A 26,665-nucleotide genomic window follows, 5' to 3' on the forward strand; every position below is an offset into this window, starting at 1 on the left:
GAGGGGTCCAGTTGAGTCCGGACCTGCACGGCTTGCCAGTCTGCCACCACGAGGACCTACAGTTTCGCTCAATGCCAGAAGCATTTGAAGTGGCATCGGACCTCCTGGTGCTTACAGTGCTACCCTCCCCTCCAAGGCGGGAGAGCTTGCTGGTACCGGTTCCTGGCCCAATCCACTCTGTGGGCGAGCCGGCGATTCTGGCAGCGATGAGGGTATCATCCCCTGTGTGCTGACCCCTGAAACCAGTGGCCCGTGTGGGGGAGCCGCTCTAGTCCCGCACATGGCATCACTTACAGGTGCCGAGTGGCTCCGCTCTTCCATGGTCTTCACAGTTGGAGACCTCCCAGTCAGAAGCAGCATCTTCGTGCTCCAATAGGAGCAGAAGATCCCGCTCCTCGCCGTGACTGACAGCCCTACTCAAAACAGTGGCCAGGACAGTGGCAGGCTCCTCAGTGGCCCTTCTGGACACCCTGGGCCAATCACCAGAGCCATGGTTCCAGACAGCGTCGGTAGCCTACACATCCTTTGGGCCACCACACATGCCGTCCGCACTGCTGCAGGGGACCCATCCGGCCGCTGCACTGATGTCGATGATCTCTGCACCGATTGCTTCATCATCCTCAGCACCACTCACAGCTCCATCTGCGGCACCGCCAGCTGCACCAGCCGCAGCTCCAGTGTTCCTTGCTCCTAGGAACCCCAGAGGGGCTGAGGACGGAGCAGGCTCTGGTACCGGCCTCCATCTCTTCCTCCTCATCTCCACATGAGGCGGTGGCTGGCTCAGCAACTGCTTCAGCCTTAGAGGACAGGAGGGTCCTACAGCAGCTGCTGAGATAGGTGGCCCAGTACCTGAACATTAAACCTGAGGTGGTGGAGGCCAACCCAATGGTCGACATCCTTTCCCCTCCAGGGCCATCCCGTGTTAAGTCCAAGGTAGAGATGAACTGGGCCCGTCCCAGTTTCTCTAATAGTTCATCTGTGCGTGGCATTGGATAGTTGTCTGGGTGAGTTACAGCATTTAGCTTACGGTAGTCCACGCAAAAACGTATTTCCCCATCTGGTTTGGGAACTAGAACCACTGGAGATGCCCATGCGCTTTCAGAGGGGCGGATTACACCCATCTGTAACATATCCTGGATCTCCCGTTCTATAGCAGTTTTAGCTTGAGGAGACACCCGGTAAGGTTGAACCCTAATTGGGTGAGCATTACCTGTGTCAATGGAGTGGTATGCCCGTTCAGTCAGTCCTGGGGTGGCTGAGAACGTTGGCGCGTAGCTAGTGCACAGCTCCTGGATCTGCTGTCGCTGCATACGCCCAAGGGTCATGGAGAGGTTCACCTCTTCCACACCACCAGCACATTTCCCTTCGTAGTAAACACCTTCAGGCCACTCAGCGTCGTCTTCTCCCTGGGCTGTAAACTGACAAACCTTTAATTCTCTGGAATAAAAGGGCTTTAGAGAATTAATATGGTACACCTTAGGCTTCCGGTTGGAGGTGGGGAATGCTATGAGATAATTAACAGCTCCCAGGCGCTCCTGGACCATGAATGGCCCTTCCCACGATGCTTCCATTTTATGGGCCTGGAGCACCTTTAAGACCATGACCTGGTCTCCTACTTTGAAGGAACGCTCTCTGGCATGTTTATCATACCAGGCTTTTTGCTCTTTTTGAGCATCCTGTAAGTTTTCTCTAGCAAGGGCTAAAGAGGTTCGGAGGGTGTTTTGTAGGTTGGTTACGAAGTCCAGAATGTTAGTTCCTGGAGAAGGTGTAAATCCCTCCCATTGCTGCTTCACCAACTGCAATGGCCCCTTAACCTCACGGCCATATACAAGTTCAAATGGGGAAAACCCTAAACTGGGATGTGGTACAGCTCTGTAGGCAAAGAGCAACTGCTGCAACACTAGGTCCCAATCATTGGAGTGCTCATTTACAAATTTACGTATCATGGCCCCCAAAGTTCCATTAAACTTCTCCACCATGCCATTTGTTTGATGGTGGTAAGGAGTGGCAACCAAGTGATTTACCCCATGAGCTTCCCAAAGGTTTTTCATAGTTCCTGCCAGGAAATTAGTCCCTGCATCTGTGAGGATGTCGGAGGGCCAACCTACCCTGGCAAAAATGTCTGCTAGTGCCTGGCACACACTTTTAGCCCTGGTGTTGCTTAGAGCTACTGCTTCCGGCCATCGGGTGGCAAAATCCATGAAAGTCAGTATGTACTGCTTTCCTCTGGGTGTCTTTTTCGGAAAAGGACCCAGAATATCCACAGCTACTCGCTGAAATGGAACTTCAATGATGGGGAGTGGCTGGAGAGGGGCTTTGACCTGGTCTTGGGGTTTTCCCACTCTTTGGCACACCTCACAAGACTGGACATAGGTAGAAACATCCTTGCCCATTCCCTCCCAGTGGAATGACCCCCCCAAACGGTCTTTGGTCCTGTTCACCCCAGCATGGCCACTAGGGTGATCATGGGCTAAGCTCAAGAGCTTGGCCCGGTATTTAGTTGGAACTACCAACTGTCTCTGAGGATGCCAGTCTTCCTGGTGTCCACCAGAAAGAGTTTCCTTGTATAAAAGTCCTCTTTCTACAACAAACCTGGATCGATTAGAAGAGCTGAGAGGCGGTGGGTTGCTCCGTGCCGCCGTCCAAGCTCTCTGGAGGCTTTCATCTGCTTCCTGTTCGGTCTGGAACTGTTCCCTTGATGCTGGAGACATCAGTTCCTCATGGGATTGTGGACCTAGGCTTGGTCCCTCTGGAAGCGATATAGGGGATGGAGCTGTTTCTGTTGACTGTGAACCGCTCTCCGCTGGTGCACTATGTTGGGATTCAGGCTCCGGCTGAGCCTCTTGTGTAGGGTTATCGGCTGCTGCCAGTTCAGGTTCGGTGGGGCCTTCTGGTGTTGAGGTTGCAAGTACTGGATTCAGTGCTGACACGGGGTCTGGTGTTGGTTGTTCGGCTGGTTCCGGTTCTAGGACTGGTTCCGTCTGGGTCTCTGGGACTGGATCCACTACTGCTGTTGCAGACATTGGCCTGGGGTCCGGGTCCATCACCTCTGACTGGGTCCTGATAGAAGTTTCCGGAACAGAGCTAGGCCTCACGGCTTGGTTAGCCTGGCTGCGGGTGACCATTCCCACCCTCTTGGCCTGCTTCACATGATTGGCCAAGTCCTCCCCCAACAGCATGGGGATGGGATAATCATCATAGACTGCAAAAGTCCACATTCCTGACCAGCCCTTGTACTGGACAGGTAACTTGGCTGTAGGCAAATTGAAAGAGTTGGACTTGAAGGGTTGAATCGTCACTTGGATCTCTGGGTTGATTAAATTGGGGTCCACTAAGGAAGCATGGATAGCTGACACTTGTGCTCCGGTGTCCCTCCACGCGGTGACCTTCTTCCCGCCCACACTCACAGTTTCCCTCCGCTCCAAGGGTATCTGGGAGGTATCTGGGCCTGTGGACCTCTGGTGTGATTCCGGTGCAATGAACTGTAATCTGTTGGGGTTCTTGGGGCAGTTGGCCTTTACATGCCCCAGCTCGTTACACTTAAAACATCGTCCAGCTGACGGGTCACTGGGGCGAGGAGGGTTGCTGGAGAACGGGGTGGTGGGACGATAAGGGGTCTGGAGGGTTCTTTGGGAGGTAGGTGGGGCTTTGGGCGGCCCCCGGTAATAAGGTGTGGTCTGAGGTGGTCCCTTCTGGTCTCCGCTCCAACTGCGACCAGTTTTCTTCTTCTCTGCCACCTCCACCCATCTGGCTCCAATCTCTCCTGCCTCGATTACAGTTTTGGGTTTCCCATCTAGGATGTATCTTTCTATTTCCTCAGGAACACCCTCTAAGAATTGTTCCATTTGCATTAGGAAGGGCACATCTACTGGAGATTCACCACTTGCTCCTGATATCCAGGCATCCCAATGTTTCACAATGTGGTAGGCATGTCGGGTAAATGACACGTCTGGTTTCCACCTTAGGGCTCTGAACCTCCGACGAGACTGCTCGGGTGTTATCCCCATTCTGACTCTTGCCTTGGATTTAAACAGTTCATACTTGTTCATGTGTTCTTTAGGCATTTCAGCTGCCACCTCAGCTAAAGGTCCACTGAGCTGCGGCCTCAGCTCTACCATGTATTGGTCAGTAGAGATGTTGTACCCAAGGCAGGCCCTCTCGAAGTTTTCTAGGAAGGCCTCAGTATCATCGCCTGCCTTGTAGGTGGGGAACTTTCTGGGATGGGAAGTGGTACCTGGAGAAGGATTGCTAGGGTTTGTTGGTATATTCTGCTGGGCCTTTATCTTCTCCATCTCCTCCACATACTTCCTCTCTTTTTCCTTCTCCTCCAGTTCTTTGTCCCTCGCTTCCATAGCTCTCCTGTGAGCAGCTGCTTGGTGTTGTTCTGCTTCTCTCGCTGCCTCCCTTTCTTGTTCCTTCTTCAGCTGCATGAGTTCTATCTGTCTTTCATGTTCCCTTTGTCTTTCCTCAGCCTGAAATTTGGCTAATTCCAGCTGTAGTCGAGCTGAGGATTTGGTCATTCTAACCTCTCTGTTTTTAACTAACTTTACACCCGAGGTTTAGAAATAAACAAACAAAACTTGGCTGTAAAATTTTGCTGTGCTGCAATAGAATACCTATTCTCTGATAGTGATTGTCAGCCTACAGAAAAAGACAATTCCCTTGTCTCTGCTCTGGGCCCAAATTAAAGCAAAAAACCTCCAACTACTTGGAAACCTGCTTACCCAGCCCAAAGAAAAAGCAAATGGGTAGAACACACACCCCCTATTTACTTTTAGGAAGAAAAGAAAAAAAAAAACCTCTGGATTGGAAGATTTCCCTGCAGGAGTTAAGTACCCTGCCTCCAGGCAAAAAAAACCTGCAATTCACAAGATAATCCCCTTTTGTCTCTGCTTGGCCACAAAGCAGAGAGAAACCAAGCTGCTTTCAGTTTCAAAGCTGCTTTCTGGACTTTCTTTCCAAAGAAAAAAAAAATTTCCTTTTTAAAATCTGTATTTCTAGTTCAAAAAATCTCAACTGGATCTCAAATGATTTCAGGTTAATCCCACCACTGTGCCGTCATGAAGACACTGTGGCAGACCCCATCCTCATTGCCACCTACCACCAAGAGGTACAAGCGGAGATACTTTGTCCCCTCAAAGGGGTATGAACACCTTTACAAACACCCCCAGCCGGCTTCCCTGATAGTGGACATGACCAACCAGTGTGAGCAACGGGGCTACCAGGGGCCTTCTCCCAAGAATCAAGAGGTCAAAAAGCTGGATTTCTTCGGGAGGAAAATCTATTCCGCAGGGCTGTTGCAGCTCCGTATCACTAACCATCAGGTAGTGGTTAGCAGGTACAATTATAATACGTGGGGGGCCATGCAAAAATTTGCAGAACTCCTCCCTATGAACAGTGGTGGCCATGAGGAGTTCCCGGCTATAGGTCTCTGGCCTTCCATACGAGGTGCAGCAGACATCCAGGACCTCCCCTTTGAGGGTCAGTCTTTGTTTTCCAAGAAAACTGACTCTCGTCTGTACAGCCTCATGGACTGTCGAGCCACCTTCAAGTCCCTGGGCTTCCACACCACTGCCACCCAACAGAGGTACTTTAGATCCCAGGCCCTTCAGAGGAATTATCAACCTCAGGGTAGGCAGGAAGGGTCATGCAGGAGAAATAGGAACTCAAGGAAGAGACCTCATCCCTCCTCTGGCCAGGGTTCTGGCCAGTCTAAATCCTTCCTAAGCCCAAAACCGAAGGTGCACCTGGGGGCAATGCACCAGTGCAAAGACTAGATCCATCCACCCCACCTTACCTTTTCGTCCCGTTTATCCCCTTTCTACCATGCATGGGCCCGTATTACATTGGACCGCTGGGTGCTCCACACGGTAGAGAGGGGCTATTTACTCCAATTCTCTACCCTCCCGCCCTTCCACCCCCCTTCCCCATCCCTCTTCAGGTACCCTTCTCACAAGCAACTCCTCATACAGGAGGTGCAATCATTCCTGTCGCTGGGGGCAGTGGAAGAGGTTCCTCAGGAGCAGAAGGGCAAGGGCTTCTATTCCCAGTATTTCCTAATACTAAAAGCCAAAGGCGGGCTCAGACCCATCCGAGACCTGCGAGAGCTCAACAAGTTCATGGAGAAACTCACGTTCTGAATGGTCTGCTTGGCCTTCATCATCCCTTCCTTGGATCCAGGGGACTGATATGCCACCCTCTACTTGAAGGACCTGTTCTTTCATATAGCAATCACACCGTCCCACAGAAAATACCTCAGGTTTGTGGTGCACAACAACCACTTCCAGTTCAGAGTCCTTCTGTTTGGCCTGTCAGTAGTGCCTCAAGTATTTACCAAATGCATGGCAGTCTTGGTTGCGTTTCTGCGCAGGCACTGCATACAGGTGTTCCTGTACCTCGAAGACTGGCTGATCAAGGGCTGCTCCAGGGCTCAAGAGGAGGCACAAGTCAATTCATCATTGCAACATTCATAAAACTGGGCCTTCTCCTGAACACGGGGAAGTCAACTCTGTCCCCCGATCGGAGGATAGAGTTCATTGGGGCAGTGCTGGACTCAAACCAGGCCAGGGCGTACCTACCGGAATCAAGGTTCCGGGCCCCGGGCGACGACATTCAGAGTCCCAGGCAGTTCCCCACCACCACAGCAAGGAATTGCCTCAAACTCCTGGAACACATGGCCGCTTGTACCTACGTGGTGCAACATGCCAGCCTTAGATTCCAGCCGCTTCAATCATGGCTAGTCTCAGTGTTTCTGTTGGTCAGGAACAGTTTGGACAGGGTTGTGACTTTGCCTCACCCAGTCCTCGACTCCCTTCTGTGGTGGCTCGATCCACAGCTAGTGTGTGCAGGGGTCCCCTTTGTCAGCCCCCAGCCAACTCTCATATTGATTATGGCCGCATCGGACTTGGGTTGGGAGGCACACCGGAGAGACCTCAGGACACAAGGCCTCTCATTTCAAGCAGAGCACACTCTCCACATCCATGTCAGGGAGCTGAGAGTGGTACACTTGGCATGTCAGACTTTCTGAGCCCACTTGACTGGGAGATGTATATCAGTGATGACAGACAACACCATGGCAATGTTTTGTATCAACACCTAAGTGAGCAGGGAGGACATATTTTGTGCTTGCTAAAGGGATGGATTTTCTTTTCTCCCACCTACCCACCCAGTTCCCTGGTTGTCTAAGCAGCTGCGGAACAGGCATGGCGGCAGTCACAAAAGTCTACTCCTCCAGACAAGGCAGCTGAAAGACTGAACCTGCTGGGCAGGAAGGTTTATTCTTCTGCACGACTACAGTTCTGCATTGCCAGCTATCAGGCTCTGCTAACTAAATATGACTTTAACAACTACAACAGGCTAGCAGAGTTCAAGAACAAGCTGCCACTAGAGCACCAGCAGCAATTCCAGGTGCTGCTAGATGAAGGGCGACTGGTTTCTAAGGTTGCACTTCAGGCAACAGTGGACACAGCCGATATGTCCTCTCGCTCTCTAGCAACCAGGGCCGTTATGTGACGAGAATCGTGGCAACAATTGTCCGGTTTTCCCAGGGAGGTCCAAAATACAATTGAGAACCTCCCTTTTGATGAGAACAAGCTGTTCCATGATAACATGGACGAATCCCTCCACACACTGAAGGCTCAAGCCATATTACGGTTCCTTGGTATATATACTCTGGTCCCAAGATGCAGACAGCAAACACCAAACCTTTCCATCCGTGCCCACACATGCCCTACAATCAGCGCCAGTAAGAGCCCCCCATGTCAGTGACACCCATCACAGCAGCCTCGCTTCCCTGCCTCTGCCACAATCACCTCTTCGACCCTGTCCCAGCAGCAGACCAACCCACAGTTTTGACCTGCAGGTCAAGACGTATGAATCTCCACTGATGCCACCTGCAGCACTGCATACCATCTTTGGGGGCCGTCTTGCCCTATTCACTCACAACTGGGGCAAGATCACCATGGACAGTTGGGTACTGGAGATCACCCATCACCAATATGACATCGAGTTCTTCTCGTTCCCGGCACCCCAGCCATGGGGACTCATCCCATCAACTGATCCTTCAACAAAAAGCAGATGCTCTGCTCCTCAAGGGGGAGAGAGAGCCTGTCCCACCTCATTATAGCAGGCAAGACTTCTACTCACCTTACTTCCTTATCATGAAGAAGGGCAGAGAGCATCGCCCCATTCTAGATCTTCAGGTGTTGAACACTGTTTATCTGAAAGTCAAAATTATGTATGGTCACACTGACATCGATTATCCCCTCCTCTCCAGGGAGCCTAGTTCACAGTTCTCAACATGAAAGATGCATACTTCCATCTGGACATTCACCCAGCCCACCACAAGTTCCTCCATTTTCAGGTAGGGCACCAACATTAACAGTTTCAGGTCCTCCCATTAGGCATAGCGACAGCACCATGAACGTTCACAAAGGTCTTTTCTGTGGTAGCGGCCTAGATGTGCCCTTTCGGCTACTCGGTATTGCCCTACCTCGATGACTGACTCCTTGTGGCACTATCCGGACAGGAAGAAATCTCCACAATCCTCTGTCTTAGCAGACTCTTGGCATCCCTAGGTATCTACATCAATGAGGAAAAGTCAATGTTGACACCTTCACAGATGATACCCTTAATTGGAGTGGAACTCAACTCCATTGTGGCCAGGGCTTTTCTGCTGGCAGACTGCTTTACAGCACTGACATCTCTCATCGTGGACATGCATTTCAAACCATGGTCTGCCGCTGTCTTTCTCATTGGACATATGGCAGCCTGCACCTATGTGACACCACATGCACATCTCCATGTGCACTGTCTTCAAGCTTGGCTCCTCTCCATCTACAGACCCAACAGAGACCATATAGACTCCAAGGTCAGCCTTCCCGAGACGGGGCTGTCCTCCCTCATATGGTGGTCTAATCCCTCCAAGGTCATGATTGGCACCCCCTTTTCCCATCCCACACTGCAGACCACCACAACGGACACCTCCCTGGTGGGTTAGGAGCCCACCTAGGCCACCACACAGCTCAGGGTGTGTGTATGCCATGGGAAGCCAGGATGCGCATAAACTTGTTGGAACTGCAGGCAGTCTGTTTGGCATGCCAGGCCTTCCTCCTGCTCATTCAATCCCTCCGTGTTCAACTGCTCTCCAAAAACATTGCAGCAATAGTATATATCAACAAGCAGGGTGGTACCCTCTGCTCCGAGTTAATCTGGCTTTGGAACTGGTGCATCAAGAACCACATGACACTTCAAGTCGCCTACCTACTGGGTACCCACAATTCCCTGGCCGACACCTCAGCAGGATGCCTTACCTCAATCCCAAGTGGGAGCTACACAACACCATGCTCATGTATCTCTTCATGGCACAAAGAGTCCCCCCCCATGACACCTCTTTGCTACTGATAAGAACAGAAAGCTGCCCCTCTATTGCTCAGGTGAAGCACTAGGGGAGGGCTCTCAGGGCTGTGCTCTTCTACTCCCCTGGACAGGCGACCTCCACTATGCCTTTCCCCCCATTTCGGGCCCTCTTCACCTTCCAGTCTTGGATTTGGATGGGCATAGAGGGTAGACCGTGCATGTTCTACCCTGGTTTGACAAATCCTTACCCAGAGCAGAGAGAATTCACCAGAGCCTGCTACCGAGCTAAATGGAGATGCTTCACAGCCAGTCACTGAGCATAGTGTCTCTTCCAGTCATCCTCCACTACCTCCTCACCTTGAAGACATAAGGCCTGGTCCTCAATTCTTTTTCAGTTCACCTAGCAGCACTCAGTGCCTTTCTCCCTCCTGTGGATGGAGCCTTAGTGTTTACTACCCACCACTATCTGCCTCATGAAAGGTTTACTCATCACTTTTCCACCAATACTGACTCCCACACCACCATGAGATCTTAGTCTTATTCTTTCTGCCCTCACAAAGCTACCTTTTGAGCCGCAAGCAATATGCTCCCTCTCCTACCTCTAAATGAAAGTGACTTTCTTAGTAGCCATTACCTCAGCCAGACGAGTCAGTGAACTCACGGTCATAATGGCAGACCCTGCATCTCCAATGGATCTCGGGGTGCATCCATGAATCCAGTCCAACATACCCCTGGCTGATAGAATCATGGCACACAATTCGTGAGTGCAAGCTGCCATATTGGCCTCACTGGCTGAAATGTCCTGGCAAGACATCTTTCGTGCAGCAACATGGTGTGCCATCCACACGTTCACGACGCACCTACGCCATCACACAAGCAGCAGTTACAGATGCTGCTGTGGGCCAGGCTGTATTGTAGACCACACTTCATCCACCGGCACCGGCACCCACCTCCACGCTGATCACTGCTCGTGAGTCATCCACGTATACAATACACGTAGGAACTAAGAAGAAGAGGTTACTTACCAGTAACTAGAGGTTCTTTGAGATGTGTGGTTTCTATCTGTATTCCACTACCTGCCCTTCAATTCCCTCTGCTTCAGACTGGATTCCATTACAGTAAGGAGGAAACTGGAGAGGCATTGACCCGCACTACATTATACCTTCGGCTGGGAACATGAGGAAAGGCACCATGTATGTGCGAGTCAACAGACACTGCTAAAAAATGCTTCCAGACTCTGGCACATAGCATAGTGCACCCACGTGTGGAATACAGTTAGGGACCATGCATCTCAAAGAACCTCCAATTACAGGTAAGTGGCCTTCTCTTTTGGTTCTCTGGCAGTTCTGAAAAAAACCCCAAAAATTCAGATTGTGTTGAACCGAATCCAAACTTCAGTGACTTGAAAAAGTCCATTGCAGATGAAATGAAGTGTTTTGTTCAATCTAAACTGTTTTGTGTCCAGGCATTTTTAAATGCCTACACTCACATATAAAATAGTAGTACTGGCCCAGTGGTTAGAGTACTCACCTGAGATGTGGGAGACTCAGGTTTGAATCCACCTACTGGAATCTCCCCATTCCTAAAAGGGTGCCTTAACCACTGTGCTAATGGTTATGCTGGAATGGGTCTCTCTCAGTTTCTCCTGTAGAAGCTATATAGTCTCTATAAATAATTAGTCATTGGAGCAGGGACTTCAACTTGGCTCTTATGCCACCTAGGGAACATTTATAGTTTAATTCATTAAAATTGCAATTATAACAATTTTCAAACTAGATTTGAGACTCTGTAAAACTGTGCTTAAAATGGGATTTAAAGACCTTTTGAACAGCAGGTTTTTTAAAACCCTGGACTATTACTGATTTGAAAGCTACACAGAAAACATCATTACTTTGTTTTACCATAACTCAAAATGTTATGGTCAAAAGCAAGAGCATGATCAATTTCACTCCAAAGAAGTCCAGTTATTTAAGACCTAAGCCAGACAATTTTATTGGCAGAGTAGATTTCCTGTGGATTTTATTATTTATTCAAAACCATTTCAGTCACGCAATCCATTGATTTCTAGATACAGGCACTATGTGAAAATAGATATGGAGACAAAACTTGGTAATTATCAGAAATGCTCACATGTTCAGAGCTGGAATGGGTACAGGAACATTGTAGTTGGACCTCAGCTTTTACCACATCAAAAACTGAACCTCCAAAGAAGTTGCCTGATTTGAGGAGGCAATGATAATCCAAAAATGTCTAATCCACTTACTCCCTTTTGGGAGATAGGATTTCTCCTCTCCTCTCCTCCCACTTCGTTTTGCGGCAAATTCTTACAAGCAGGGAAGACATAATGTTGAGTTAATGATAGCAGCAGATACTGGGAACCAGGACTCCTGAATTCTGTGCCAGATTCTGAAAAGGGCTCAGTATGTGGCTTTGATCAATTAATTTAGCCTGTGCCTCATTTTACTCATTTGTAAAATGTGGAGAATAATACATTACAGGGTGAGTTGCTAAATATTAATTAAATGCTTTCAGTTCCTTTACTAAAAGGTTGCTATACATACAAGCGTGAATATTAGTAAAGTATTATGGACCTGATTCTGCTTTCATTGAAGTCAATAGCAAAATGCCTTTGGACTTCAGTGGTGCAGGACAGGCTGTGTGTGACCAAATCTCCTTTAAAGGGAAAGGCCTCGTATATCTGTAATATGGGTATATGTATGGAAATCTTATTTTAGGAAGGGGGTTGGGGAATTTCTGATCTAGTTGCAAGTCATGTAAAGAAAGTTTAGTCTAAAAATGGAAAGAATAATGAACTACTAGTAACCTGAGGCTATGTCTTTGGAAGGTACTTTAATGATGAAGTTATTACTATCAAGAAACCCAGGGAGACAGCCCCACTTTCTTGGCTAGCTGATCACAAACAGGCTTAAAGGAAGAGCTTCTTAAGATAGAAGGATAAAAAATACTTTTAGCCATTAAAGTTTCTTAAAAGCACCCTGCTGGACTTAAAAAGCAACACTGTTAACCAGAAAAGGCTTTAAAATAAACCACAAAAAGCTGTGAGGAAGATTAGAAATGCTGGAAGAACAGATGATGATTAAAAAGGAATGCAGTAGGCTGAGGAAGGTGTAGACTGCTGGAATTAAGATAACGTTTCAATGCATTTTAAAAAGGGGAATCACGAGAGAATGCTTTAATAGGATAACCTAAGTTTGTTATATCTCCAAGTGGGTAGAGATGGAAATGGCCCCAAAGTAGTTTGTTAGTATATCTGAAGTAATACCAAGTTTATATTCTGGAACAGCAATATGGAATTATAAGGAATCAGTATTATATGAACTGTCTGCAAGCATTAGGACATATAGCTACCAGAATAATTTCTTATACTACTACTATTTTGTACTTATCTAGTGCCTTCCATCTGAAGAATTGCAGCACTTTAATTCATCATTTTGATGAATTAAGTCTTATTAAAATCCCAGTTACTTTTCAAGTATTAGCCACACTTTATAGATGGGGAAACTGAGGCAGCAAGCAATTAAGTGACTTCCCCTAGACCATCCAAGAAATGCTAATGATAGTGAACAGCTTCTTTTCCAGGACCACAGATTGCACATCTTTCCAGATTTGGCAAGGGCTGGGCAATGAAGACGATTAGATGGATCCAGGTATCAGTATTTCAGGAGTGTGCGGTACCCAGAGACATTCCTATACCCTACAAAACTGAGCATCAAAGCTCGAGTGGAATCAGGTCAATAACCTGTGTTCCCTCTAAGCTGCGCGGTTGGGCGGCCTCCTAGGAGAGATTCAAGCACTGCCCACTTGATTAGCAGAGCCACGCACATCCGGCAGCATGTTTTCAGGTGCTCCTCCTTCCCACTGCTTTGCAGCCAAATTGCTCCTGCAGCTTCTCCCAGGACCCTCCTGCTGGCTGTGCAGAGCTGGGGGGAAGCAGGTGCTGATATCAGAGTGTTTTCCAGCCCCTGTACCCCATCTCCACAGAGCAGGGGAAAGGGGACAGGGCTCAGGACTTGCGGCAGCTCTGAGGTCTGAACAAGCCATCTGGTGAGTAACAGCCTTAAAGAGACAGCACATAGTCTCTGAGACTTCCCCAGCAATCAGCACATACAATCTCTCTCACGCATGCACGCAGGCAGAGGTGCTGGAACTAGGGGTGCTGGCCTGGTTTGAAGTGGCTTCCATTATATACAGGGTTTACAGTCTGGTTCAATGGCTCTCAGCACCCCCACGACATACACTGTTCCAACCCTCCTGTGTGCACACTCTCACACAGTCTGTGTGTCCCAGGCGTGCATACAGTCTCTGTGTCACAGTGTGTGTGTGTGTGTGTCTTTTTCTCTCTCTCTCTCTCTCACACACACACACACACACACACACACACACACAGTCTCTGTATCACACATCTCCCAACACCTACTTAATTATTGTTGTTGTTACTTGGTACTTCCTGCAGTGCACATATATTCTCTGTAATTTTATCTTTCAACGTGTGTTATTTTAGTGTTTTGACTGGTCTATGCATTTCATAATTTTTATTTCTCTTTCATAAAATTTATTACACTTTTATATTTTAATTATTTGACCAGTGAGTTCTAAAATGCGTAACCTGTCCTGGCTGGAGTAATTATCCCTACTGGTAACTTTTAAAAAATATATATCTAGGTTTTTTGTTTCTACTGGTGGTGCAGATTCCGCACATTACCTTGGTGCAAATAACAAAATTTATTCCGCACATGGGTGAAAAAATTAAAGGGAACATTATCAACAATCCAGGGTGGGGTTTTTTTGGTTTTTATTTTTTTGAGGCTAGTACGGCTGTCTAGATTGTTGTTGTTGTTAATTTAAAAGCTCAGAAGTCCCTAACCTTTATGATTGCAGAGACAACCTCCAAATCAAGTGCAACCAATGCTGTGACACTTGTTGAATTTGAGAATGCTGCCATATATAAGCCTTGAGCTCCCAGCATCCTTCACATTTATGTCAATGGAACTACAAGGTATGTGTGGCTTTGAGAATATTGAATATAGGTAGGACATGCCCTAAAAGCAATGAAAATGTATCTTAGACATGACCCATTTTCATAACTTATTTTTCTTCTTTGAGTGATAGTCCATATTGTATTCCACTGTGGGCTACACATATCACCTGTGTGCCCGGAACCAGAGGATTTGAAAGTAGTGTTAGTTGGTCCACGCATGCACGCTCGCTCACCTTGTGCCTCTGACTGAGGGGATAAAGAGCGGGGTGGACCAACCGCCTCTCCAGTTCCTTCTCCTGCCACATGGTCCAGGTTGGAACCTATCTGTAGCTTCATCTTCATCCCTGAAGAGAATATTTAACTTTGTTTTAGCATCTTGTACAGTTAACAGTTTTAATGATTCCATAGTTTTAGTGCTGGATTAATCTACAGGGGAACACTTCCCCTTCCCCACCCCATACCCTGTGCGGGTATTGGACTATAGGCTTTAAACTCTGTGCTTCCTGGCCATGATCCTTCTCGGTCACAACAACCTCCAGCGCTGCCTGTATGGCTTTGGGGAAGCTCACACTGCAGTGAGGTGTAGTATTTGCTGCTCATTCCCCAGCCATACCCGAGAAGGACAGGAACTCCACCTTTGAAAATGCCTCATGGAAAAGACCATATGGCCTCCATCAGACCCAGGCTGGGAACTCCCCGCCCCCTATATTGACCTGATTCAGCAAGAGGTAAGCCTCCTGCTGCTAAGTCCAACGCTGGTGCCAGAGAATCTACCCTCAGACACCCCTGGCGGAATCTTCTCGGGAACACAGGAAGCACTGTCATAATGAGACCAAGTCTTCCTCCAAATCCACTTCAAAGAAATCTGATTTGGCTCTGAGCAAGCCCAGCATCTCAGTCCAAGCAGACTTAGTACATTTTAAGTCCCCGAGGCTTAACAAAAAAGCCCATAAACATCAGGCTCCATTGGTACCAGAATGTGATCCATTGGTACCGTCACCCTTGGCACCTCCCAACCCTTGGAATCCACTGGCACTGATTAAGACCATTCATCGCCTATCCGTGGCACTGTTTTCAACAGTACTCTCTCTGGCTCCAGTGGTCTAAGCAGAGACAACCCCTTTCACACCAGGAAAAACTGAATACCATGCCACTTCATAGGACATCTTTGCACTGTTGGATCCAGAATCCCTTCCATAGGGTCCATTCCTTTCCAGCAATATCATAACACTCAGGAGAGTCAACCACTTGAATACATTTATCGCCTGTTCCTTCCTCGAGTTACAACTTCCCTCCAGCCGCACTGATGGTACCATATCTGGAACAGGTATTAGCTTTCTTCTCATCGGGAGATTCTGAACCACCCAAGGAGTCTTCATTTTCTTATCCTATGTAGCCTCAACTGCCCAAAAGACTTACACAAGCTTGGGACAAACCCTTGCATTTAGCTCAAACCCAATTTTTTCAATCTTCCCTCATAAGTCATGTTTTCTAGTGCTTTAATCATATTTATTGCTCTTCTCTGGACTTTCTCCAATTTCTCCACATCTTTCCTGAAATGTGGCGCCCAGAACTGGACATGATACTCCAAGTGAGGCCTAATCAGCATGCAGTAGAGCAGAAGAATTATTTCTCGTGTCTTGCTTACAACACTCCTGCTAATACATCCTAGAATGATGTTTGCTTTTTTTGCAACAGTACTACACTGTTGACTCATATTTAGCTTGTGGTCCACTACAACCCCCTGATCCCTTTCCACAGTACTCCTTCCTAGGCATTCATTTCCCATTTTGTATGTGTGCAACTGATTGTTCCTTCCTAAGTGGAGTACTTTGCATTTTTCCTTATTGAATTTCATCCTATTTACTTCAGACCATTTCTCCAGTTTGTCCAGATCATTTTGAATTATAATCCTATTCTCCAAAGCACTTGCAACCTGCCAGCTTGGCACTGTCCGCAAACTTTGTAAGTGTACTCTCTATGCCATTATCTAAATCATTGATGAAGATATTGAACAGATCTGGACCCAAAACTGATCCCTGTGGGACTCCAATCATTATGCCCATATAGTCCAAAATGACATCTATCTTTTTTGCAACAGCCTCACACTACTGACTCATATCCATTATAATCCCCATATCCTTTTCTGCAGTACTGTAGCCTAGCCAGTTTGTTCCCATTTTGTATTTGTACATTTGATTTTCCCTTCCTAAGTGTAGTACTTTGCATTTGCTTTAATAAAATTTCCTCTGTTTAAATTCTCCAATTTATCGAGATCACTTTGAGTTCTATTCAAAAACAATGCTCTTCATGCTCACTCAGCCCCCTGGCGCAGACACCAGACAGTTGTACTTGGCTTGAAGCACAATGTGGTTGATATACCATCTTGTGATTGGCAAAGAGTGTGGTATTTTCCATGTTTTACTGAAGTATTATTAGTATTGTACACTACATTAACCAGACAATTGGCAGTCAAGCTTCCTTACAGATTCCCAGAAACCCTGTCTGTTCTTACTCACATCTCAGTGGCAGTCAAGTGTCTTTCATCTGTTTTACAACAGCAGAAGAAATATTAAGAACAACAATAGTCTCACTTGACAGTTGCATTCTTTCAAACGCTGTTCAATATCATTTCAATCAAACAAAGTATAGCTGATCTGCTACAGTGGGCAGTTCTGGCCATCACAGTCATAAAAGTCTTTGTTAGGATCTTTCTTTCTCTTTGAGGAAGATAGATGATGATGCAGGATACCAGTGGATCGTCTCTGTAAAGGGGTCAATAAGTTTTCTTAAGAATATATTGTGATAAAGTTCCTCCTCTGCTTTGTTGGGTTCTGTCCTTTCTGGCGGATCTGCTTGCCTCAGAGGTTCATGGCAGTCCTCAGTTTGGCTCCTTTTGTTAGTGGCACAAACCTGCCATTCACTTGGCTAACCTCATCACTGGCCAGCATGGGGAAAAGGAGGAGAACAATCCCCGCAGTCTCTGCTGGCCCACCTAATGGGTCGGGGGACAGGCCATTCCCCTCTAGTGGGACCCATAGTCCAGATCAACTCCTCTTATATCAAGTGGGGGATGGGGGGAACCTGGGCCCGCCCTCTACTCCGGGTTCCAGCCCAGGGCCCTGTGGATTGCAGCTGTCTATAGTGTCTCCTGTAACAGCTGCGTGACAGCTACAACTCCCTGAGCTACTTCCCCTTCTTTATCCTCACCACAGGACCTTCCTCCTGATGTCTGACAATGCTTGCACTTCTCAGTCCTCCAGCAGTACACCTACTCACTCTCAGCTTCTTGCTCCCAGCTCCTCGCACGCACCTCACTAACTGAAGTGAGGTCCTTTTAAAACCAGGTGCCCTAATTAGCCTGTCTGTCCTAATTGATTCTGGTAACTTCTTTATTGGCTCCAGGTGTCCTAATTAGCCTGCCTTAATTGGTTCCAGCAACTTCCAGATTGTTCTGGAACAGCCCATTATCTTAGGGAAAAGGGACCTGCTTAATCTGGGGCTAATATATCTACCTTCTATCACTCTCCTGTAGCCATCTGGCCTGACCCCGCCACAAAATGTAAAGTTACTAAGAAGGATGAACATTACAATCAGATGTGTACCAACTATAAAAGATCTGGCCAAGAAAACATCACAGAAGCCTTTTGACAGACATCCAAAGATTTCCTTAGACTATTAGAAAATGTCTCTATTATTATGGCTATTTATTGGAAAATGTTTTTCTGAACCTCTTATCAACCAAGAATGATCTACTGAGGGATTTAACTGAGGAGAGAGCCCAACCTTTGCATGACACACAGATGGGCACTTAAACTTGTTAACTACAGATGAGTTCTCCATTTTGAAAGAGAAGGAGGAGAAATAAACACAAGGCACCAGGGCATTGTGTGTCCACTCACAGCATGTCTGTGTTTTGTCTCTGAGAAACAGAGATGCGGATATGTTTAAAGGATTTAAGTGGTTTCTTTAACTTCTGTAAGTCTCTGCCTTAAGTTTTCTGTATTACACTGAATCTAATGTAAATGCATATGGACAAAATACTGTCTATACATTTTACTGAAAGTGAATACTACACTTGCATCATAGTGTAACATTTACAAGTCTTTACATGATTCAAATGAAATCCTAGACATCCGATATGTCTGAAGGGTAGCAATATGTAAATAAGGTCCAGAACCAACCAACCAAGATGTTCAGAGCTTCAGCTATCCCTAGCTATTATCAGGGAGAGGTAGGGTAGATTTAAATCACTAGTCAGGAAGACTCTATTTAATCATGGATTTCTACATAAAAGTGCATTCTTGTTGGCTGTTATAACCTTAATACATATTTTTCACAACTTAGAGATAGATATAGGTTTAATTTTTAGAAGGTACACACTATACATTTTTAAAGTGATTTATTTTGTAAACTTTTCAGATTAGTTTTACAGCTATATCAGAAAATGAATGATTGTTTGGTTATTTCATTTACCAAAGGTAATTGAAGCAGATATTTATGAAGTCATTGGGAGATGAACTATCTCCAATTCAACAGGTTAATCATTAATATTTGGAGGATTTTCTTGCCATGCTGTTTTAGGAGGAGAACATCACTCTTAGAGAAGAATGAGAGGTTGACCCAGAGGCGGATTTGAGAACTGGCTTCTTTATTGGGATACTTGTTCCCCTGAACCCAATTGTCGAGTAAGCACTGGATTAGTTCTATCATGCTTCTTTTATTTAAGTTAGTATGTAAATGCCTACAGCTGCTCAAACCCCTAAAACTCTTAAGTAATAATTGCTATAATTGTTGCTACAAGTTCCCTTAATCAGCAGTTCTCAGGGGAGGGAGGAAGGGGCCATGACCCTGAGCTCGTTTATGTAGCTGGGAAAGAAAGGGAGGGGATATAACACTTCTTTACACAAAGGTATCCTTTAGACAACTACGTTTCTTATGCAACCGCAACACTTATTTATTCCCAACAAGATGAAGGGGACGGCAAGGGATAACACTTATTCTATCAAGCAAAGAAATGGTCCCTGCCTGTGACTCTACTCCTTAATACCATACCAGCACACCAGCGGTTTCCCAGGTCTCTACTTAATCCTTACATATCCCAACAATCACCAGACAGACATTTAATTGTTTTATTTAACTAAAACAACAACGTTATGTATTCTGGATTTTTTTCTTCAACAGCAAACATAGAATATTTTAACAAAACAAGCATATGAATTTTTGAATTTAAACATTCACGTTTTTTTTAAAATCAGATTTGTTTGTGTTAAAATTGTTTTAACTTAAAATAGTTAAATGAAATATTTTAAAAAAATTAAATTGACTGTCAACCAGGTCAACATGAGAAACTTAAAGTATTGGCTTCTGCAGTTAACTCAGTCGTCTTCACCTTCATTTTCCTGTTTGTTCATATTCTGGAAAAGAAAAACAAGCTTTCCTGCTTTTTTAAGTCCCAAACAATTTGTCAATTTGGAATGAATTAGTCCAAAGGAAGAAAATATTCTTTCTACACTGGCAGAAGAAGCTACTGCTGTTAAAAGTGAGATTATCACTTCAACAGTCTCTGAATCCAAGTGCTTAAGTGATTTCCACCAGTTCACTGGTGTGACTTTCTTTAAAACATCATCAGCAAACATATTTCTTGAATGGTTCAGCCTTAGCTCTGAAGTTTATTATAGTTGGCATTATGGAGGGATGATTGCTGGATGTCCATGTCATAGCCAACTCCTCTTCTTCAGCAGTTTAAGTTTGACCCTAGTACCAAGTATTGAGAATATTTGCAAAAAAAAAAATGAGCTGGAGATAGTGCTTGTCCCATTCGTTGTTTTAATGCTTGTAATTTAACAGAGTAGCAGAGTTTCAGAGTAGCAGCCGTGTTAGTCTGTATTCGCAAAAAGAAAGAGTACTTGTGGCACCTTAGAGACTAACCAATTTATTTGAGCATAAGCTTTCATGAGCTACAGCTCACTTCATCGGTTGCATTCAGTGGAAAATACAGTGAGGAGACTTATATACACACAGAACATGAAAAAATGGGTGTTATCATACACACTGTAAGGAGAGTGATCACTTAAGATGAGCTATTACCAGCAGGAGAGCGGTGGGGGGGGGAGGGGAGAAAACCTTTTGTAGTGATAATCAAGGTGGGCCATTTCCAGCAGTTAACAAGAATGTCTGAGGAACGGGGGGGCGGGGGGGATAATAAATCTCCTCACCGTATTTTCCACTGAATTATTTTCCACTCAAATAAATTGGTTAGTCTCTAAGGTGCCATAAGTACTCCTTTTCTTTTTGTAATTTAACTCTGTCATTGTATATTTCTCTTTTTAAGATCTCACTCAGTTCCTTCCAAATTTCAACAGCATCAGAAATAAAACAGATATTTCCCTGCATTTTGTTCAAGGCTACAGAAATAGGCTTCAGGGTACTAAGCATGTGTTCAACATTTCTCTTAAGCCCAGTGTTGAGAACTTTGGCTGTGACAGTGCCATCTATTTTTTCACGATTTTGTTCACAAACTGTCATCAGATTAGGCCAGATCTTGATATAGTGTTAAAAACAGTCCACTACTGAGTTACATCGTGCGTCTTGTGGAAGAGTTACATCGTGCGTCTTGTGGAAGAGTTACTTGTGGGAGAGTTAGTTCCTCCCACTTTTTTCAGAGCAGCTGCTGCAACGTGGTTGTTATGGAAGTATTTTGCAATTTCAACAACATTAGCCTTTATTTCTGGAACACTGAAGTCTTTGGCTAGGAGGTGCATCAAATGAGCACTGCAACCGTATGTTATTAGCTTGGGACTCTCTTCTCGCTCTTCTAAATTTCTTATTTTGGATACATTTGCAGCATTGTCTGTGACCAAGCTGCATACTAGATGTTTGAATTTTTTTCAGTTTGTTATAGCTTTTACTGCTGCTACTTGTAAGCATTCTGCTGTATGTGCATTTCCTGATGTATCAATTGTTTCTGCAAGGAAGACGTTCCCTTCTTCTGTTGTCACACAAGCACATACAACAGGATCATTGTGGACATTGCTCCAAGACTCAGGTTAACAGTTTTACCCTCTAGACCTTTTGCACACTGCTCAATTTCTCTTTCATATACTTTATCCAGCAATTTGCCTGCAACATCTGCTCTGTTGGGTTGACTGTATCCTGGTCTTAATGACTGAACCATGTTAATGACATGTGGGTTCTCAATCATATGGAAAGGAGAGTTTGTTGCATAAACAAACTGGGCAATGTTTTCATCAATTACCTCTTTTTGTAATCTACTGGATCTTATCACAAACTTATCTATGGTTGTTTCTGGATGATGGAGATTTTTTTTTTCATTTTTTCTACAGGTGATATACTGTGGCTATGTGACATACGTGATGTAACTGAAACACGATCGTTGGCAGATAACTCAAACTATAGAAAATGATGGTAATCTTGAAGGTGGATAGTCTTCAGAATCCTGTATGTTAAGGATGGATTCTCCGAAACAAAATAAGTCAATGCAGTTATTTAATTATTATTACCATACTCATTGCATTCACTGACACTCAGTACTACTTTAAAGGTGAAATTGTAAAAGGAAGATCTGCCTCTTTCAGCAATTTATTTTTTTAATCACAACTGCATGTAAAATGATAGTACCATAGAATAACAACTATACTTTTTGCTCAAACATGAGAATTCAAGAATAGTCCAGAAGGAAGACAGGCAGTCCTTAAGAAAGAAGTATGAAATAATAAAGTTTACCAATCTGAAGATCCTGCATGTTCAGACATGTTCCTTTCATGATCTTCAACGCAGCTACCTCCTGAGAAGGAACACTTCTCATGATGTTGTTTCATTTGGGCAACCAGGGCTTACATTTCTTTGTTGCACTGTTTGCATTTTGCACGCATGCCTGTCTTATCCACAGGTACAGGAACTTCATTAAAATATTCACAAACTGGGTCTCTTTTACGGCCTGCTGCCATTATAAGTTTTCCCTTCTAGTGAGAGAATGGTATGGTAGATCTCAAATCAATAAAGGTTACACTCAGAAAGACCTCAAGACTTCTGGAATAGGCTGCTCAGACAGTTTCACTTTTTTCTATTACCTGTCCCTCCCTTCTCACATTTATCTCCAGACTTATCCTTGTCCAGATCAATTACGCCCCCAACAATCTTCTATTCATTGAACTTTTTGAAACTTTGCACTTTTAGAGAGAGGTAAGGGATTGACTCTGTGTACACAAATTTGCGGAGGGACAATAGGGTTGAGGTCTGTTGTTTCTCACCTGTTGATATATTTATTTATTTTGAAACATTTTTGCTGTTAACAAGCATGTTATCTCTGGAGAGACAAATCCACAGTTTGAGAACGGCAAAACTAAGCATCTCTGATGGTATCTTCCAGACTGAGCACTGAGTCCCAGTGGGTAGATAGAAAGATTAACCTAAATAATCTATACAGAAGCCCCTGGAACCCCATAATATTGGATCCCTAATCCATGAACTATTGGAACTCATTTACAAAACTTTTCTTAAACATTACATGACTATATTGTCCCATACTATAGAATTAATAATCCCTATTCCATGATGAGATATCTTTGAGCTATAATGAATCTTAATTAAAATTATCTTAAGATAGGTTTTTTTTCCCCTCAAAAAAATCTGATTTAAATTTAAAAAAAAAATCCATTTTTTTAAATCATTGATTTTTAACCACCCTGGAGAGATAATAATCTACTGCATGTGGGTTCAGTAACTCAAGGGACTAACTAAAGTCAAAGGGCCCAATGCAGGCCACAGATAGACCTATACAGCCCTTCAGGAAATCACTGGAAGCTGTGCATGCATGTCTAAGGACAGAATGAAGCCCAGAAGGTCAAGATGAGAATGCAGCTTTGATAAGTTTTTTTTTCTGTAGTATTGAAACTCATATGTTCGTAGAGTGAATATCTGGTCTGTGCATCCACGCCCCTTCTGAAACTCATAGACTTTTGCTGGCTGGTAACAGCTCTTGTTGTATACAGTATGTCTTATTGCTTACTTTGAAGTCTCTTGACTCTCCCAGTGCCCAATTCTCAATTTTTTTTTATCCCCGCCCTTCCAGGACTTCATAAACTCTAAAACAGATAATCTCTCTGACCAGCTACATATACCTCAAAGTGGAGACATGGCAGGATACAAACCATTTGGTCACTGTTTTGTCCTATATAGTCTATCTCCCTTCCCTCTTCACTTCTGTTTATCTCTTCATCTTTCTCTCCCTAATGTTCTCTTTCCCTCTCTCACATCAGGCTAGCAGTGAGCAGTAGTCCAGCACTAAATGTCAACAATCATAGCACTACCGCCATATTGTGAACCTCAGAATGATGGTCACTTCACTCATTTGCACAGGCATCAGGAGTCAGCGCTATGCTGATGCCTTCTGTTGACCCAAAGTCCCTGTCTACACTAGTTTTTAATGATTTGTATCCAATTAGTGACCAGGTTGACTCAAAACATAGCTGTGTCCATATGTACACATTTACTTGTTTAGTAACCATGGCAACTAAATATATGTTCTATCATGGCCCAGAGGCTTAGGCAGCCACAGAGTTGTCCTCATATAACTCATTCAGCACAGTATATTTTGCAGTATAGACGGGACCCTCTGTGTCTGTATAACTGATCTGTCTGGTCAGCTTTTCCTCATAGCTTTCTTTACAGTGGACTATCTCAGAATACATTATTCCACATGCGGGTGGCACTTCTCTCTAAGTATCATCTCTGTATCTCTCCCTGCTGAGGTACTCTGGGAAAGCTGCCCAGATTTTCCTAGAATGCACAAAAAATAGTTGTATTGTGGGAGATGGTGAACTTTATACTGGTCACAAAATATGGTGGTGGTTGTACTGTGAAGACTGAGTGGTCCATCAATAGTTAAATCTGAAGTTGAGTGTGCCCAATGCAAATGGCTTGAGATTAAGAACTTTGACTTTACATATCAACTCCATAAATTCTCTGCAGAGGATATTCCTGGGTGCAAATAAACTTTCGTGTTTAAAACAGGTTAACTACCATTTTTAGTGTTCCTATCCCACTTTTATCTGTATTTACTTTCCTTTTCCCTCTGTAAGTACAGCAAAAAATGCGGTAATAACAACCTCTAAGGGGCAACCCCTAGCCTGTTTTAAAGGTCACTTCTAGAAGGAAAGCAATCTTTGCTGGTCACTTAAAATAGGTTCCACTGTAGCCTGTCTCTGAATTACAAATTTGTAATTCCATTATTGCTAAGAGAGTGATCATCACTTACAAAAGGTAACATTTTCTGATTATACCATTTTGAACTTCATCCAAAGATCAGGAAAACATGACCTTTGAAGAAAACACAAATAATTTGTCTTTTGCAAACAAAGAACATGGAATCAACTCCCTGTGATCTCTTTTAGGATAAAGCACCAGTGTGCACTCAACAGTTGAGACACAAAGGGAAATAATGAAATAGGCTGCTTGTAGGGGGATTATTTTTCCACAAATGCAGCAAACAAATTTAACAGTGATACAAAGAAAACTTTGCTGTAGATAAAGGCAAGTAAACTGAAAATCCTCAAACTTGCTGTACATCCCACAGACTCTGTAAGGATTACATGTGAACAGTAGCAGTTATTACTTTCTATTATCATTCTAGCCTTTTTTTGTATTTTTTTTTCAGGCTAATTATCGCTTAGTTTGGCAGAGCCTTTTGAGTTTAGAATCAGAATCATTTTGTCATCCTATGATGTGTTATGGAAACCGGCCCTAAGACAAGGCATTCTACATCTTCTACTTGCAATGTAATTGAATTCCTACACTATTATTTTATAGGTTTCAGAGTAACAGCCGTGTTAGTCTGTATTCGCAAAAAGAAAAGGAGTACTTGTGGCACCTTAGAGACTAACCAATTTATTTGAGCATAAGCTTTCGTGAGCTACAGCTCACTTCATCGGATGCATACTGTGGAAAGTGTAGAAGATCTTTTTATATACACACAAAGCATGAAAAAATACCTCCCCCCACCCCACTCTCCTGCTGGTAATAGCTTATCTAAAGTGATCACTCTATTTACAATGTGTATGATAATCAAGTTGGGCCATTTCCAGCACAAATCCAGGTTTTCTCCCCCCGCCCCCCCCCCCAAACCCACTCTTGTTCAACCCTGGATTTGTGCTGGATATGGCCCACCTTGATTATCATACACATTGTAAGGAGAGTGATCACTTTAGATAAGCTATTACTAGCAGGAGAGTGGGGTGGGGGGAGGTATTTTTTCATGCTTTGTGTGTATAAAAAGATCTTCTACACCTTCCACAGTATGCATCTGATGAAGTGAGCTGTAGCTCACGAAAGCTTATGCTCAAATAAATTGGTTAGTCTCTAAAGTGCCACAAGTACTCCTTTTCTTTTTACTATTTTATAGTTAACCTAAGTATGTGAATGTTTTACTTGTCTGTTTCACAATCACTGCACGGATAGGAGCTAAAATGGACAATTCACAGGATCCAAAGAGCATGATTTTTCATGAGTATGTTTATCAAAACCTCAATTGTAAGCCAAATTTGACCACTGTTCCTTCAGCAAAGCTAGTCTGGGAATTTCCTTTAACAGTGTTTTCATTCATATAACAAAAATAGCTCACTGATTTTCAATGGGAAGGCAGAAGCACTGCTGGTTATGCTGATAGAGCTTAACTTTCATGAAGAGGCAAGTTTTGGAAATCTTTTTAAAAAAAATCTTAAATATCTAATTTAAATGATGCAACATTAACGTTTTAACATATTAATATTAACTCTCCATTCACACATTTATCCAGTTTTTTCAGTTAGTCTGAAAAGCTAAACTGTGTGTTAGTTTCTCCTTTCAAGTATGTTTGATTTATCAACTTATTTTGGAACTGATTAAATGTCAAATCTGAAATAATTGTTGAATTACACTAGTATTAACTATTTGAGCCACAAATCTCTATATTTTGTCTTTATTTATGAAAATGTTTGGCATCTTTCTTTTTCTGTATATAACGTCTTCCACAGATGCTGCACTCATCAGACCCATTAATCACAGGTTCACCTATAGCATTTTTAAACTAGTTCATCGTAATTCTACATTTAACAATCAGAAATACAAAGAATTTAATTTCTAAACACTTCCCACCTGTTATGGTCATCATACATTGCTATTATGCGGCTGGTATTTCAGCTCCTGTTACACTTGTCAGTACTTTTAAAACCTGTACCCAGAACTTTTGAATGTACATGTATTCCCTTTTCAGGTGGCAGAAAGCATCTGCCTTTATATGGCACCTAAAAA

At 44.2% G+C, this 26,665-nt stretch overlaps 2 long non-coding RNA genes across 2 annotated transcripts in view; one reads left to right on the forward strand and one right to left on the reverse strand.

The window, feature by feature from the left end:
• LOC125637456 (uncharacterized) overlaps positions 1-26,665 on the reverse strand; it is a 53,296-nt gene that overhangs the window by 20,968 nt on the left and 5,663 nt on the right. Inside the window, exons 2-3 of the long non-coding RNA XR_007356944.2 lie at positions 14,590-14,700; positions 8,146-8,219 (exon numbers count right to left, since the gene is read on the reverse strand). This is a non-coding gene — a long non-coding RNA (uncharacterized LOC125637456). The remainder of the gene's footprint in view (positions 1-8,145; positions 8,220-14,589; positions 14,701-26,665) is intronic.
• Positions 11,790-22,300, forward strand: LOC125637458 (uncharacterized). Its single transcript, XR_007356946.2, has 3 exons — positions 11,790-14,374; positions 18,941-19,044; positions 21,703-22,300. It is a non-coding gene; the product is annotated as an uncharacterized LOC125637458 (long non-coding RNA).

This window comes from Caretta caretta, chromosome 5, assembly GCF_965140235.1.
Source record: "Caretta caretta isolate rCarCar2 chromosome 5, rCarCar1.hap1, whole genome shotgun sequence".
NCBI classification, from domain to species: domain Eukaryota; kingdom Metazoa; phylum Chordata; order Testudines; family Cheloniidae; genus Caretta; species Caretta caretta.